This window comes from Oncorhynchus mykiss, chromosome 16 (genome assembly GCF_057628025.1).
Source record: "Oncorhynchus mykiss isolate SJ-2025 chromosome 16, ASM5762802v1, whole genome shotgun sequence".
NCBI classification, from domain to species: Eukaryota; Metazoa; Chordata; class Actinopteri; order Salmoniformes; family Salmonidae; genus Oncorhynchus; species Oncorhynchus mykiss.
This window is the reverse complement of record NC_143037.1, coordinates 50,815,254-50,832,951: the sequence shown is the minus strand read 5'-3', so window position 1 is coordinate 50,832,951 and position 17,698 is coordinate 50,815,254. Positions and strand designations below refer to the sequence as shown.

At 41.5% G+C, this 17,698-nt stretch overlaps 1 pseudogene; it reads right to left on the bottom strand.

Moving 5' to 3' along the window:
- Positions 1-5,858: 5,858 nt before the first annotated feature.
- Positions 5,859-17,698, bottom strand: LOC110491082 (monocarboxylate transporter 2 pseudogene; annotated as a pseudogene).

The window sequence follows — 17,698 nt, the reverse complement described above, 5'->3', positions numbered from 1 at the left end:
AAATCCAAAAGATGTCAAGCTAGCAGAAATGCAGCACTGCAAAAACACACGTTCCTGTGAAGGAATGTAGCTTCAAATATCATCTTCTAGGCCCAGGGGAATAGTCTGTAGGGACAGACCAGCCAACTTCTCCAAGAGGTAATGAAGACATATTATTGTCTTGGCCATATGGCTCGTGCTCGTGTATTCTATAAAATGTGTTGCTTCTGCTTGGGAGGAGAATCGGAGTCTTAATCACACACCTCGAAAGGCAGTTGTCAGCGTTAACAACCTCATCATATCTGTCAGAGAGACACAGTGCCCTTGAAACTGTATTGATCTGCTTTGAAGAACTTCGCCAGACCATTGTTAGCCAGCCTAGAAACACTTTTTGTTTACACGGAGTGTTCAAAAAACAAGGCTCTAAACCACAATGTCCAAGTAGAATGTACCTGAGGCGTCAGCAACAAGCAAAATTGCTACCGATAATGGAGACCCATCTACAATGTTTGTATCCGTCGTACATTTCCATATAGTGTTGTATCCACTGGCACATTGGCTCATCACAACGGATGATACACGCATTATAAGTCCACTATTTCAGAAGCATTTATATGTCAGAATGTATCAGCTGCAGTCCAGATATTACATGGTTCTGATATGTAATGACACAGACGTTGGGACTGAGATGGGTGTATGAAGGAGCTCGCAGCAAATTTGTCTCATCATGCCTCATCCTGCATTTCACTTTGGGGCAAGGACAAACCGTAATGCCTCAGTTGGTCTGGTAATTATTTCTGCTCCTCTTCCTTTTCCATGCCCAATCCCAACCATGCACTGGCTGCATCCCAAATAACACCCAACTCCCTAAATAGTGCACTACTTTTTTACTTTTGAGTCCAATGGGCCCTGGTCAAAAGTAGTGCACTATAACAGGAATAGGGCGCCATTTGGGACATGACCAATTGTAGCCCGGGCCTGCTTCTCATCTCCCAAAGGACATGACACTGGAATAGCTATATAGCAATCTTAAGACTGTGCAAATGGGGATTGGGAACAATCTTAGATTTGATTAGATTTCTCCAAATTAAGAATAAGGAATTCCGTGAAATCGTACAATGTTATCTCTCACGTCGAATTGCCCCTCACGGTTGTGTTCCCCTGATAAACCTTGATGGCGCGTCTCATAGTTTGGATTGACCATGCCTTGTTGTAGATTACATCTCTCTCTACCCTCCCTCCCTCAATCTGTGTGTATGTCTGTCTCTCTCCCTCTATATTTGTGTGTGAGAGAGTGAAAGAGAGAGGGAGACAGAGAGAGAGAGGGGGGAGGGAAAGGGAGAGAGGGAGGATAGGGAAAAAAAGAGAGGGGGGAAAGGAGAGAGAATGAGAGAGGGGGGGGAATGAGAGAGTATTTAGTTATGATAGAAGGTATATAATACCAATGCAAATAGTTTACAGGGGTGCTCTGCAATATGAAGGAATGCATGTTCCTTTTGATAGCAGTTTGCAACATATTCTGCAATTCCTCAGGGAAGGGATAGATCTTACCCCATGGCACTCCCTCTGCAGCCCGTTTCCCATCCCATTCACATAATGGCTCCAACATCTCTAAGCACAAAAGCTTTCATGGTAGCCTGTGTTCAACAGATAAAGACAGAACAATGGCACTAATAGGCCACAGAGAGACTCCATAATCACTGTCTCAGAGACACGCATTTGTTCTCACAAAGGCTAAATGTATTTTGAGTGGCAGATTAGCAATGTCGGTCAGGGGCCCAGCATTGTGAGCTATGAAAGGCATGGTAAATGTGGGTTTGGATGATAATTTACACTGTCTCAGACTAAATGGCTGACAAAAAAACATAAAACAAGCCACATTGCATAGGCTTAGTTTGGAGATTTGTGTGTTTCACAGTTTGTTGATTATAGGAAACATCGTAATCTCATTATGTCTTTTTTTGCATGGCCTCTCAATTCCTTTGATCATTGAAGTAGTGTAGTGTATGAATGTTTGGTGTTGCTAGTCCCTCTTTTGTCTGGGTTCAAACAAAAGACTTTGCTCTCTACATAGTCATGCAATGGGTTTCGCTTGTATTCCCTCAGATAGCAGGACACACCAGCTTCTGCATAACAATTCACCCAGATACTCTACAATACCACACTCAGGGTACTGATGCAGGAAACAGGGATGGTCCTTTCAGGAGAGAAGAGTCACTCAAACACTACTGTGTAGGATCTTGCCAAATTCTGAGTTCAAACATGTTACACTTCCACAAAGGCGAGGCACTCAGTAGTTTATTTGTAGGCTTAATACTCCACGTTTCTTCAACCTGGATATTGTGAGTTAATCATGTTGCGTAACGTCAAATTTGAATTCATTAAACTATTTCCATCTGGGCATGCATTTGGGTAGTATATTTTTGTTTTTGTAAAAGACTTTCCCCAGATGGAGCGCAAATGCCAGAAAATCTATTGACAGAAAAATGTGTATTGAGTATTTTGGTTTACAGGTTCATTGATTTAGTCTGCCCTCTAGGGACTACCTCAGGTAACACACAATTGTCACTTACCCTGTTCACACTGAACACAGTAAATCATTAGAGCCTACAGTACAAGTATTTTGATATGTAAGTCTGATAAATATGTATTTATGTATAGAATGCAGCAGTTGCGGGTAACCATTCTACGTATCAGACAATGCTCTAGTAAAGGCACAGTCAGTGATCAATCAAAATACTGTACAGGCAATCTAACAGAGTCACAGTGTGCTGATTGAACCCTTGAAAGTTGCTTGAATAGACAGACAGTGAGACGCCAGACAGTGACCACTTCTCCTGTTCGCATAACATAAGAACTCACTAAATCCAGCCATGGAAAATGTTCGATCTTCAGTCTGTCTCACAGTTGTACAGGGTTCTAGAACTCCGAATATAAAGCCTCGGGGTGGCAATCCCATAATATCCCCAGCTTTCTCCTCTTGGGGTGTAAACACTGGGAAGACAGATTAGTTCTGCTGCAGCAGTTAAAGCAGATTATCAGAGATTATTAACAAGCATGTTGGATTAGGCAGACAGTATCATTTCATCATTTTCACATATCCAGCTCAAGCAATTAAAGCAGTGGTTGGGGAACAGTGCTGGCGTTAACTTGATCTGTTCATTTCTCAAGATTTTAGATGTGTACTGAAGCGTGGAACCACATTAGAGTAACTACCAGTTGGTCTTTGCTTTTTTAGATTTGACTGCTGTTACCTTTAAGAACTATACTCATTGAGTATGGCTTTGGTGTGTCATGCTGGTGCATATTTTGTATCTTATTTCTTTCTACATCCATGCAATAATGAAGTCCTCATGCAATGACTCATACTGTAGTTTTCTTGGTATTATATGCACAGCAATAAGCATCACAGGAATTGTTACATAAAGTCTATTCAAATTACAGCGATGTCGTTTTGTGTGTGCATTTCTTCTAATCTCCGCTCCATCTATCCCCTCCACCCAAGGTTAAGATAAACTGTGGCTGGACTCTGCAGTCTCCATCACAAGGAAAGAAGGATTGACCCATCCTGAGAAGCTGCCAGGATCCAATCTTCTGGGTCTCAATTAAAGGCAGATTTACTGACATCAGTACCAGTTCAGTGTGTGTAATTACATACAAGCTGTTCCGTAAGGAGATAATGCAGGGTTTTATAGGAAAGGCTACTAATTGGAGGCCTTCACTTTCTCGGTATGTGCCCATGACTTGAACTGTGGATGTCTGTCAGTGTCCTTAGGGTGTTGTGGTTAACTCTGTACACTGGCAATCAATCATTTACCCATGTGAACTATGATCTACCCTATTTTCTGCATACTTAATACTGTAATAACGAACTCTGTACACTGGCAATCAATCATTTACCCATGTGAACTATGATCTACCCTATTTTCTGCATACTTAATACTGTAATAACGACCTACTAAGGCATGGTGGCATGGTGTCCACCAGGCATCTAAAGAACTGAAGCTCAAGCTGAACCCTGCAACACTGTGTTCGACGATTAGACAAGACCAAGACCAAGTGCCTAGATAGATCTTTCTCTGGCAGTTACATGTGTTGCTTATCAGATTTCTAGGTTATGATATTACAGGTTATTATAAACCCATTGATTTTCTCTGATAAGTTATTTTCCTTAGACAGAGGTAATTTCTGCCTTAAAAGGAATTTAATGATGAGGATATCTATCTGTTATGATGAGTATTGATCTTAGATAAGGACCACACTAGAAGGAAGACACTTGACAAAAATTGGTTGAATAAACGTTGTTTCCACGTCCTTTCAACCCAAAAATGAATTGCGATGACGTTGAGTCAACATGGAAAACTGATTAGATTTTTTTAAAGTCATCAAAATAAGGAAATCAGAATGTTTTTTGATTCCACATTTAATTCACATTAGTTGACAACTCAACCAAATGTAAATCAAATGTAAATCAAAACTAGACATTGAACATTGAATACAATAGTTGAGAATATTTAGGGATATTATGCACACCTAATTCATGTAAAACATGCTTTAAAGTAATACAAGATTCCTCCAAGAAATAGAATCCTAGGAATTGTCAATTCCTTAGCCAATAAGTGATATTCATTCATTGGTCAATGAAGTGCCAGGGAGATATGAAAACCAGCAGCATGAGGACAGGAGTACTGAACTCCTGGTTTGCTCTGAGAACCTTGTTTTCTGTAGGAGGCCTTCATTGCCATCTAGTGGTCATAAAGATATGGGTTACAGCTCCCTCCAAATAGTACTGTGACATCTGGTAAACTATTTTATTTGCAAGAATCATAATATGATGTTGTATTTACAATGCTTTGCCTTTGGGTAAAAACATCATTGCTAATTTGGCAAACAAGACAGCATGGGCCAAAGATTTCAAGAAGCACAACACTTTTTATTTTATTTTTATAAATCTAACAAAAAATACAAAATGTCAAGATATACACATCAACATTAGCCTATAAATAAGCCCATCTCTGCCATTAAAAGGTTTCATCCCCTGTATCATTTCCTCATCCTTGCTGATTTTAACCTCATTTTCCTTTGCTCCTCCCTCCTCCGCTACTCACAACTTACCAGAGAGTACCCCTCTCCTTTTCCTCCTAGTCCAGCTGTTTGTAATTGAAGTAGTTCATGAGTACATGTATTTCTCATGTCAAAGATATCCACCAAAACCCTTGTAGAGCGAGTAAGCAGCACTCACTGTATGACCTCCATGGACAGCTCTTTGGCTATCAATTACGCTTACACCGATTAGACAACTACAATGCTTAGAATTTTCAAGAACACAAAATGTATATCAAGTACAAAACACAGTGTACAAAACATTAGGAACACCTCTTTCCATGACATGGACTGACCAGGTGAATCCTTATTGAGGTCACCAGTTAAATCCACTTCAATCAGTGTAGATGAAGGGGAAGAGACAGGTTAAAGAATAATTGTTAAGCCTTGAGACAATTGAGACATGGAATGTGTAGATTTAAGTGCCTTTGAACAGGGTATGGTAGTAGGTGACAGGCGCACAGGTCTGAGTGTGTCAAGAACTGCAACGCTGCTGGGTTTTTCACGCTCAACAGTTTCACGTGTGTATCAATAATGGTCCACCACCCAAAGGATATCCAACCAACTTGACACACCTGTGGGAAGCACTAGAGTCAACATGGGTCAGCATCCCTGCGAAATGCTTTGAACACCTTGTAGAGTCTATTCTCTGACGAATTGAGTCTGTTCTGAGGGCAAAAGGGGTTGCAACTGAAGGTGTTCCTAATGTTTTGTACACTGTGTATATTTACAAAGGTTTCTACCAATGTATGAATATATTTCCTAAAATGGTAAATTCACTCACCTGAGATTGGGGGACCCAGAAGCACGGGTCAACAATTGATGATGGTGACCAGTCCTACTGCGCTTGAGGACCGCTGTGCTCCAACCAGATCCATCAGGACCTCAAAGAGCAGGGCACACACCATGCCAAAAACCACACCAAAGACAGCATACACAACCAGGCCTGCATACCCCAGGTAGTCTGCAAAGAACAGGCAGAGTAAGTGACACACACCATCGTATGCTACGGAGAAACTAAAGAAGTACTGGATCCTGGGCCGGATCCACTTGGTGTTAGCGATGAGGCCTGTCCCTGGCCTGGCAAACATGTTCACTTAAGGAAAAGATGGAGAGAAGGAAAGCGGCCTTGTAGTTATCAATCCCAATTCCTTTGGCATTTGAAAAAGACATGACCACATCGCTTATGAGGTAGATGATGAAACCTCTGTTTGAGATATCTAGGAATCTGTCTGCACAGCCACCCTTTCTCGGCTTCTGCTCTGATTCACTTAGAAGGCCCCCTGCCTCAAGGTTGGCATTGTCCTCATTGGACCCTGTTTTCTCGTGGTTGTTCCATTAGAGGCTGTGACAGGATCTATTTTTAACTGTTTATTTTAACGGGTCTAATCAGGGCTCCAGCAACACAGCAGTTCATCACTATGGCTCCCAGGATCATGAAAGCTCCCCTCCATCCAAAGTTATCTGTCACGCCCTGACCTTAGATATCTCTGTTTTCTTTATATTTTGGTTAGGTCAGGGCGTGACTAGGGTGGGTACGCTAGTTTTTTATTGTTCCCAATCAGAGGCAGCTGTTAATCGTTGTCTCTGATTGGGAATCATATTTAGGTAGCCATTTCCCTTTGGTGTTTGTGGGATCTTGTCTATGTGTAGTTGCCTGTCAGCACTCGTTTGTATAGCGTCACGGTTCGTTTAATTATTTTGTTAGTTTGTTCAGTGTTCATTCTTTAAATAAATAAGAATGTACACATACCACGGTGCGCCTTGGTCCGATCCTTATAACGAACGTGACAGAAGATCCCACCAAAAATGGACCAAGCAGTGTGTTCAGGAGGAATGGACCTGGGAGGAGATCCTGGATGGAGCAGGACCCTGGACACAGGCTGAGTATCGCCGTCCGAAGGAGGAAATAGAGGCAGCGGAAGTAGAACGGCGACCTTACGAGGAGTTATACCAACGAGGCAGGCCACAGAAACCCCAATTAAAACAATTGGGGGTGGCACATGGAGCAGTCGGCAGAGCCGAGGAGCGAACCAGAGCCAGTCAGGGAGTCGGATGAGGAGTTCGAAGTAAGATTCCGGAGAGAGGCGCTAGCATTGAGAGCGCTGCAGAGCAGGCGTGCTGAGGTGTGTGTCATCAGCCCGGTATCACCAGTGCCGGTCCCACGCATCAGACCTCCAGTGCGCCTCCACAGTCCAGTACGTCCTGTGCCTCCTCCCCGCACTCGCCCTGAGGTGCATGTCATCAGCCCGGTAACACCAGTACTGGTCCCACGCATCAGGCAACCAGTGCGCTCCCACAATCCAGAGCTTCCAGCGACAGTTCCCAGTCCAGAGCTTCCGGCGACGGGCCACAGTCCGGAACCTCCAATGACGGGCCACAGTCCGGGAACCTCCAACGACGGGCCACAGTCCGGAACCTCCAACGACGGGCCACAGTCCAGAGCTTCCGGCGATGATCCACGGTCCGGTTCTACAAAGGCGGAGGGATCAGCGTAAAGAGGGGGGGCTGCGTCCAGAACCGGCGCTGCCACTGAGGGTAGATGCCCACCCGGACCCTCCCCTATAGGTTCAGGTTTGCGGCCGGTAGTCCGCACCTTTGGGGGGGGTACTGTCACGCCCTGACCTTAGATATCTCTGTTTTCTTTATATTTTGGTTAGGTCAGGGCGTGACTAGGGTGGGTACGCTAGTTTTGTATTGTCTAGGGTTTTTGTATGTCTAGGGTTTTGTAGGTCTAGGTGGTTTTATGTCTATGGTGGCCTGATATGGTTCCCAATCAGAGGCACCTGTTTATCGTTGTCTCTGATTGGGGATCATATTTAGGTAGCAATTTCCCTTTGGTGTTTGTGGGATCTTGTCTATGTGTAGTTGCCTGTCAGCACTCGTTTGTATAGCGTCACGTTTCGTTTTGTTAGTTTGTTCAGTGTTCATTCTTTAAATAAATAAGAATGTACGCATACCACGCTGCGCCTTGGTCCGATCCTTATAATGAACGTGACATTATCAAACAGGAACTTATTGAGTGGATCCAGAGTGGAGAAGAATACCGGACTTCCTGTGGTGGCTAGGCCATTTGCCGTTGGTCATTTGAGCTAGAAGTACTTTCCTATGACTGTGAGAGAAGGCTGTAAGTTGAAAGAGAGGCTGAAACCTGTAAAAGTTACTTCATCAATCAATAAATCAATCTATCATCAATGAAGTTCCGCCAAATTTAAATCACACTGGTTGGATGACATTGGTGGTGTCACTGAAACTATATTGCCTGCCAATCTGTCTGATAACATGTCACTCAAACATCACAAAAACTGTCAGTCTGAGTACAAAGAGTTCTCAAGCCAAGCTTGGATTCAGCGTGCTGTTGTGTGCTTACTGAGCTCTCTTCCTTCCTGTTTGTCTGGCATATGAGTTTATTGAAATTTCACCAATCTCTGCCCTATCTGAAAATACTTTTAGGTTTTTAGTGGGGGATGCCTAAAGCATGAGCTGTTTGTTTTCTGGTATGCTAGTTTTCCAAATACTGTGCATGTAAAATTCTTGTCTAATCAGAGAGGGGGAAGAATATCCCAAAGCAACCTTTGTGATCTAATGATCTAACAGACACAGGCAGGCCCACATAGTGAAGGCCTGTCGTTGAACTATCCTTAACCACACATTGAAAGAGGGTGAGAGCTTAGAGGCTGCCTAGAGCATTGGCCCTAAGTGATCAAAGACTATTCTTCTCTCTGAGTGACACAGCCTTCTGGCGTACACAACAGAACTACTCTAAAACCACCCTCTTCCATAGACTTACACGGTAATTATGACAACTTCCGGAGGACGTCCTCCAACCTATCAGAGCTGACCCAATCAAAAGATCACATAATTAATCTAGTACTGAAAGCATAAATACAGCTAGCTAGCACTGCAGTGCATAAAATGTGGTGAGTAGCTGACTCATAGAGAGAGAGAAAGACAATAGTTTTACAGTTTGAACAAATTAAGTTCTTCAAAAATAAAGTGAGTTTTTTCTTCTCACTTTCACTTACCTACTCAAACACCCTGCACAAACAGAGAGGGGAGCTATGTTAGCTAGCTGGCTATGTCTATGGCTAACCAACACTGGAACTACAAGTCAAGGTAAGCTTTTGGTTTTATTAATTTATTTCCACCAGGGCCAGACGTTGTAACTGCTAAACTGCTTGCTGTACACTGTACTGTATGATTGTAGCGGGTTTATTATCAGGTTAGTTCTAGTAGCTAGCTATGTTGATTAAGATGCATTAGCTAATATGGTGAAGATGTAGGCTGTGTGTAGCGGTTAGTGGTGATGGTATGAAGGTTTGACTTGGAAAGGTTTTTTCGCCTGGTCACAGACAGCTGTTGTATTGTGCACTGAAGTCCACAAGCGAAGGGAAAAGGTGAGAGGAGGAGAGCATGTAAATGCAACAAGGAATTATATAACGAGCAAATGATCATGCTGTTTGTATGTGGCTGCAATGAAAGGGAACTGTGTTCATTCCGCTGTTTCTGTTGAAAAACCTTTCTTAAACGGAAGCACGGAGAGAAACATACCTGATTTCTCATTTGCAACTGTTGGACTAATGACTACACCCTAGATCAGCTAGATGCAGACAAAAGTGTGCAAGGCGGTATTGAATGTGTCACTGTCTGTCACCTTGATTACTCCGTTTTCTCTCTCTTAGGCTAGGTTGTAACAAACTTATTTGTATTTGTATTTATTATGGATCCCCATTATCCAATGCCAAGGCAGCAGCTACTCTTGCAAAATCAAGGCAGTTCATACAATTTCATACAATTTCATACAGTTCATACAATAAAAACATAACAATACATTCACAGATTTCACAACACACTGTGTGCCCTCAGACCCCTACTCCACCACTACCACATATCTACAGTACTAAATCCATGTGTATGTGTGTATAGTGTGCATGTTATCGTGTATGTGTATGCATGTGTCTGTGCCTATGTTTGTGTTGCTTCACAGTCCCCACTGTCCAAAAAGGAGTATTTTTTTAAATCTAATTTTACTGCTTGCATCAGTTAATTAATGTGGAATAGAGTTCCATGTCGTCATGGCTCTATGTAGTACTGTGTGCCTCCCATAGTCTGATCTGGACTCCCATAGTCTGATCTGGATGTCTTGTGTATGCATGGGTGTTCGAACTGTGTGCTATGGTTTAAACACATAGCTCTGTGAATTCAGCTTGCCAACACTTTATATAAAAACAAGTAGTGAGCCATGAGAGATTGACATGGATATCATTAATGTTAGCTCCCCGTGTACAGCTCCCTTTTGTGGCACCTAACCACGCGACTGAAAAGTAGTCCAGCTGCCACATTTAAGAAGGCAAAGTAGCGCTTTATTTTGGACAGACTTCACCCCATCTTAGCTACTGTTGTATCAATATGTTTTGACCATGACAGGGTTACTCCAAGCAGTTTAGTCACATCAACTCGCTCAATTTCTACATAATTCATTACAATATTTAGTGGAGGTTTAGGGTTTAGTGAATGATTTGTCCCAAATACAATGCCTTTAGTTTTTGAAATGTTTAGGACTAACTTATTCCTTGCCACCCATTCTGAAACTAACTGCAGCTCTTTGTTGAGTGTTGCAGTCATTTCAGTCGCTGCAGTAGCTGATGTGTATAGTGTTGAGTCATCCGCATACATTTTACAGAGTTTTACTAAGGGTTGGTAACAGGCTGATTGGTCGGCTATTTGAGTCAGTAAAGGGGGCTTTACTATTCTTGGGTAGCGGAATTACTTTTACTCCCCTCCAGGCACACACTTTCTAGTAGGCTTAAACTGAAGATATGGCAAATATGAGTGGCAATATTATCCACTATTATCCTCAGTAATTTTCCATCCAAGTTGTCAGACTCTGGTGGCTTGTCATGTTGATAGACAACAATACTTTTTTTCACCTCTTCTACACTCACTTTACGGAATTCAAAAGTACAATGCTTGCCTTTTCATAATTTGGTCAGATATACTTGGATGTGTAGTGTCAGTGTTTGTTACTGGCATTTCATGCCTAAATTGGCTTATCTTGCCAATGGAAAAAATCATTAAAGTGATTGGCAATATCAGTGGGTTTTGTGATGAATGAGCCATCGGATTGGATGGAGCTGAGTTTACCTTTTTTTCCCCAACATTTCATTTAAGGTGCTTCAAAGCTTTTTACTATCATTCTTTATATAATGTATCTCTGTTTCATAGTACAGTTTCTTCTTTATTTAGTTTAGGCACATGATTTCTCAATTTGCATTTTAACCAATCTGTTGTGCTGCCAAACTTATACCTTTTACCTCACCCCTTTCAACCATAAAATGTTTCAATTCCTCATCAATCCACGGGGATTTAACAGTTTTTGTAGTCATTTTCTTTATTGGTGAGTGCTTATTAGTAACTGGAATAAGCAATTTCATAAATGTGTCAAGTACAGCATCTGGTTGCTCCTCATTACATACCACAGAGCAGCAAATATTATTTACATCAACATAAGAATCATTGCAAAACTTGTATGACCTAGGCCCCTTTTTTCTCAATTTCCGCCTGAATGACGTGCCCAGAATAAACTGCCTGTTGCTCAGGCCCTGAAGCCATGATATGAATATAATTGGTACCATTGGAAAGAAAACACGTTGAAGTTTGTAGAAATGTTAAAATAATGTATAACACAATATAAAATAATAAAATATAAAATAATGTATAACACAATAGATATGGTAGGAGGGAAAATCATTTTTTTGAGAGAGAGACCATCCTCTTACAATGGCAAGTATAAGGTCATAAGGAAAATTTGCTCCCTGGATATAATTCCTATGGCTTCCACAGGGTCAGCAGTCTATGTTCAAGGTTCCAGGCTTGTAACATAAAAAAATAATAAGAAATAACAGTTTTAGTAGAAGGACACAATCTTGGAAATTTGTGTTTGCGCTCGCAATGAAGGCAGGATGTACCTGCTAAAATCCAATTGAACATACTTCTTTCCGTAAGAAATATTATAGTTTGATTACATTTTAGGGTATCTGAGGAGTAAATAGAAACGTATTTTGACTTGTTGAAGTTTAGGGGTAGATTTTCGGATTCCTTTCTCTGCATGTTGAACGAGCGGATTACTCAAATCGATGGCGCCAACTAAACAGACTTTTTGGGATAAGCGACAAAACAACACTGCATGTTATAGCTGGGACCCTTTGGATGACAAATTAGAGGAAGATTTTCAAAAAGTAAGTGAATATTTAATCGCTATTTGTGAATTTATGAAACCTGTGCCAGTGGAAAAATATTTTGATGTACGGCTCCGTCCTCAAACAATCGCATGGCATGTTTTCGCTGTAAAACGGACAGTGCAGTTAGATTAACAAGAATTTCAACTTTCAACCGATATAAGACACTTAAATGTACCTAAATGTTTAATATCCATAATTTGTATGATTATTTATTTGAATTGCACGCCCTCCAGTTTCACCGCTAGCGGGACACCTAGCCCTAAGACGTTTTTAAACACTATATTAAGCCCATTCTTTGGAACTTTGGTTTTCCTAGATATGGCTTCTATTTTGTAATCACTACATCCTATGAATTTTAACTCTTTCACATTTCTGCAGCGTTAGTAAAGATGTGATCAATAGATGTTGATTCCTGTGCTGTTTGTAACTACCCTGGTAGGTTGACTGATTACCTGAAACAGGTTGCAGGCACTGGTTACAGTTTGAAGCATTTTCTTGAGTGGGCACTTGATGAAAGCCAGTCAATATTGAACATTACCCAGAAAATATACCTCTCTGTTGATATCACATACATTATCAAGCATTTCACACATTATCCAGATACTGACTGTTAGCACTTGGTGGTCTATAGCAGCTTCCCACAAGAATGGGGTCACGGTATTTCAAGAATCTTCTAAATAAATATCATAATAGGAAGTGTCAATAACCTGTGCTTATTCATGATATATGAAAATAATTGTCTAAACATTAACAATGATTCATATTTAAGTGCTTCCCCACTTTCACCAATAGAACTACTTCCTGTTCATAAGCAGTACAGGCCATTACAATTAACAAGTGTGCCCTCTGCTGTCAAGGCGGGCAATATCAACACCATTACAGCTAAAATTTGAATATGGCTGTTTGCTAAACAACATGTTTTGTTAAACTTTCTTTATCTTCCTTTACAGGGACAATGGTTCATCTGTGCTGTTTGTGGTGGCTCAATGTATGGCATGTCATATAACACTGGCGTGTCATTCATGGTTGTGCCCTCCCGGGCCTGATCTACACAGGCTGAATGCTGTTCAGAGCTACTTGGTTGCATATGAGTGGAGTCGAACTAGGGTGAACTCCAGAAAGTCTGTCAAACGCCTCACCGACAATCCATCACAGTAATCGTGGATTGGTATCTTATAGAAATCAGAGACCACGTTTTATATGTCTGTAAGCTAGTCATTCATATCTGACATTAGTTTGCTTACATAATCGTAGCCTTTCACAAGTGGTGCTTTGCAACATTAGTAATTTCATCAATTGATTCGTCAGTGACTGAAATGGAATATTTATCCATGCTTTGCGCTCAGTCGACCTACTACTGCCTTTAACTCTCATAACTCTTGGCATTTTTGTTTCATCTCGTCATTAACAAAATGTCTTCCATTTAATTGACATGTCGTGTCAGTCCCTGCAATCAGTTTTATCTCGAATAATGGAAATATTCTCCATCCTCCCAGCTGCAAACTGCGGCAGTGTGGCCATCGACAGTAATATATCAATCAAGAACTGTGGCTTTCAGCTTCAGTTATGTTGCCCGTAGCTTATTAATGCTAATTTCCAGGTTTTGTCATTCTAAAAAAACATATATTGTTACAGGTGAAGCTTTAGTCTTTTAAAAACCAGGTGACATCTTGCTGAACTGATTCAGGGAAATGCTTCTTTATGTAAAATTTGAACATCCTACTCTACTTACAACGGTTTGGACCCAGCAATGGGTCTACCACGCTGTTTCCTTTACTGCTAGAGTGCAAGGTTAATCTGGCACCTGCACAGGGTTTGGGTTGCACTCAGTTTTTCATAACACTTTTACTCAAGCACCTTTTTACAGCTGGTCTTACAGTTTCTATGGTCATGTTGAAATACCGCCTGATTTCAGATCTCATTATGGGTTAGACTGTTGCCTCTGAGAATGGGTTTACTACAGGATCTTCACCAGTGGTGGAAAAATACTTAAGTAGTTTTTTTGGGGTATATTTACTTTACTTTAATATGTATATTTTTAACTACTTTTACTTCACTATATTGCTTAAGAAAATAATGTACTTTTTGCTCCGTTCACTTTCCTTGACACCCAAAAGTACTTGTTACATTTTGAAAGCTTAAAAGGACAGGACAATTGTCCAATTCACACACTTATCAACAGATCCCTTGTCATCCCTACTGCCTCTGATCTGGCGGACTCACTAAACACACATGTTTCGTTTGTAAATTATGTTGGAGTGTGCCCGTGGCTATCCGTAAATAAAAACAAGAAAATGGTGCCACCTGGTTTGCTTAATATAAGGAATTTTAAATGATTTATACTTCTACTTTTGATACTTAAGTACAGTCGTGGCCAAAGGTTTTGAGAATGACACAAATATTAATTTCCACAAAGTTAGCTGCTTCAGTGTCTTTAGATATTTTTGTCCGATGTTACTATGGAATACTGAAGTATAATTACAAGCATTTCATAAGTGTCAAAGGCTTTTATTGACAATTACATGAAGTTGATGCAAAGAGTCAATATTTGCAGTGTTGACCGTTCTTTTTCAAGACCTCTGCAATCCGCCCTGGCATGCTGTCAATTAACTTCTGGTCCACATCCTGACAGATGGCAGCCCATTCTTGCATAATTAATGCTTGGAATTTGTGGGTTTTTGTTTGTCCACCTGCCTCTTGAGGATTGACCACAAGTTCTCAATGGGATTAAGGTCTGGGGAGTTTCCTGGCCATGGACCCAAAATATCGATGTTTTGTTCCCCGAGCCACTTAGTTATCACTTTTGCCTTATAGCAAGGCGCTCCATCATGCTGGAAAAGGCATTGTTCGTCACCAAACTGTTCCTGGATGGTTGGGAGGATGTGTTGGTACCATTCTTTATTCATGGCTGTGTTCTTAGGCAAAATTGTGAGAGAGCCCACTCCCTTGGCTGAGAAACAACCCCACACATGAATGGTCTCAGGATGCTTTACTGTTGGCATGACACAGGACTGATAGTAGCGCTCACCTTGTCTTCTCCGGACAAGCTTTTTTCCAGATGCTCCAAACAATCAGAAAGGGGATTCATCAGAGAAAATGGCTCTACCCCAGTCCTCAGCAGTCCAATCCCTGTACCTTTTGCAGAATATCAGTCTGTCCCTGATGTTTTTTTGGAGAGAAGTGGCTTCTTTGCTGCCCTTCTTGATACCAGGCCATCCTCCAAAAGTCTTCACCTCACTGTGCGTGCAGATGCACTCACACCTGCCAGATGGTCCTGGCGCTTTCTGGACTTTCTTGGGCGCCCTGAAGCCTTCTTCACAACAATTGAACCGCTCTCCATGAAGTTCTAGTTTAGTTTTGGGATTCAGTTCATTTGCATGGCAAAGAGGGACTTTGCAATTAATTGCAATTCATCTGATCACTCTTCATAACATTCTGGAGTATATGCAAATTGCCATCATACAAACTGAGGTGAAAATTAATATTTGGGTCATTCTCAAAACTTTTGGCCACGACTGTATATTTAAAACCAAATACTCTTAGACTTTTACTCAAGTAAAATTTTACTGGATGACTTTTACTTGAGTCAGTTTCTATGAAGGTGTCTTTACTTTTACTCAAGTATGCCAATTGGGTACTTTTTCCACCACTGCTCTTCACATCTGTGTAATTTTGGGGGGACTTTCAGGCTAGTAGTCCCCAGCATCAGTTTTACGTTGAGGATAACTGGTTCATCTTTAGTGGGCCTCAACTCACAGGCCTAGCATCAGTTTTACGTTAAGGATAACTGGTTAATCTTTAGTCGGCCTCAACTCATAGGCCTAGCATCAGTTTTACGTTAAGGATAATTGGTTCATCTTTAGTGGGCCTCAACTCATAGGCCTAGCATCAGCATGTCACACACTAGGCAAATCAAATTAGTCAGGCATCTACATCTAGTTGCTTCGTCTCATGCCATCTTTTCCCATTTATATCCAATCAGCGCGACTGTTCATCACAGTTTTAATCTCTGCCCTAAGCAACTTGCTACTTCCTATTTTCCAACATATACTCTCAGCCTCAAAGCCGGTTCCCTCTGCATTGACGCCTTCGCGACATCGTCTTCTTTCTCCATGATTCCGTCAATGGCGAGTTCACAACTCCTATCACTATTTCCTTCACGTGATTTAGGGTTTCTGATCTGGTCTTTTCATCTTAATCATTAGTCTCACACCTAAGCATTCTAAATCGGGTTCCTGCGGTATTATCATGATAGCTCGCACTTACACTTAATCCTTTCTCTTGCTTTGTGTTTATTTATTCACTGTCGAACCTGCTCTGCACATCATTCTCTTTTAATCCCTCCTATTCAACCCTCCTCTGTTTCACTTCTCTCCTTTCTCAAGTAATATTAAAAAGTGCTATCTTCCCCTCTATGCTACACTGGTATTTTGTTCAAAACTGGAGCCGTAACCACCACAGCTACATTAGGTATAATTCCACCATCCCTCTCCAGCAGCTAGGTGGATAGTTATGCTCTGCTACGTCTCGCATGTTAGGTCCAATCTATTTGACATTTTCTGAGCAATGGCTCCTTACCATGGCTCTCAATAGCTACTTTAGTTGGGGAGTTTCCAATGGCTTTTGGGTCAGACACCCCCTATCGCTCGTTTACCGCATGCACAACTGGGTTTGATGCAGCAAACGCCTCATATTTTATAAATCGCATTACAGCATTTGTGGTAAGGTTCTACGTACCGTCATACATAGCATTTCTTCTAAATAAATCAGCATGACAATGCGAGGCACTCAGCAGGACAGCATTGGGTTTAGACTTGGGAAGGTGCCCATTTCTTTCTGCGTTTCTGTGTGCACTGTTGGGCCTGATGCTCGGTTAGTGTTTCATGTTAATCATGCATATCTCTTACGGCATGCATGGCTGAGTAGACGTACATGCAAACGTCTCGTTCCTACCAAACACATTACACAATTTTCATCTTGCACTAAGCGAGCTTGCATTAATAAACATTCCATATGATACTTTCCATTACAGCACAATTGAACTTTTGTTCTGTTCTTCACATGCATCTCTTTACATGCATTTATCTTTAGATGCAACCATTGCTCCACCATGTCCCTTCTCCCTGGTGAGTAACTGATTGTTTTTTTGGGGGGGGGGGGGGGGGTTCAATGCCAGCTGCCCAGCATAGGGCAACCTGTCATAAGCATATGGCTCTGAAAAGCATTCCTCAGAGACGAGGCCTACCCCCAAGCTATTCAATAAAATTCCATATCGTATTCCGTCTGTCATTCAGTTAAGCATGTATTTGATTGAATAGCCATAACTATGAAATACACAGTATACACTTACCTCCTGTGTACATGGCAGCCAGCAT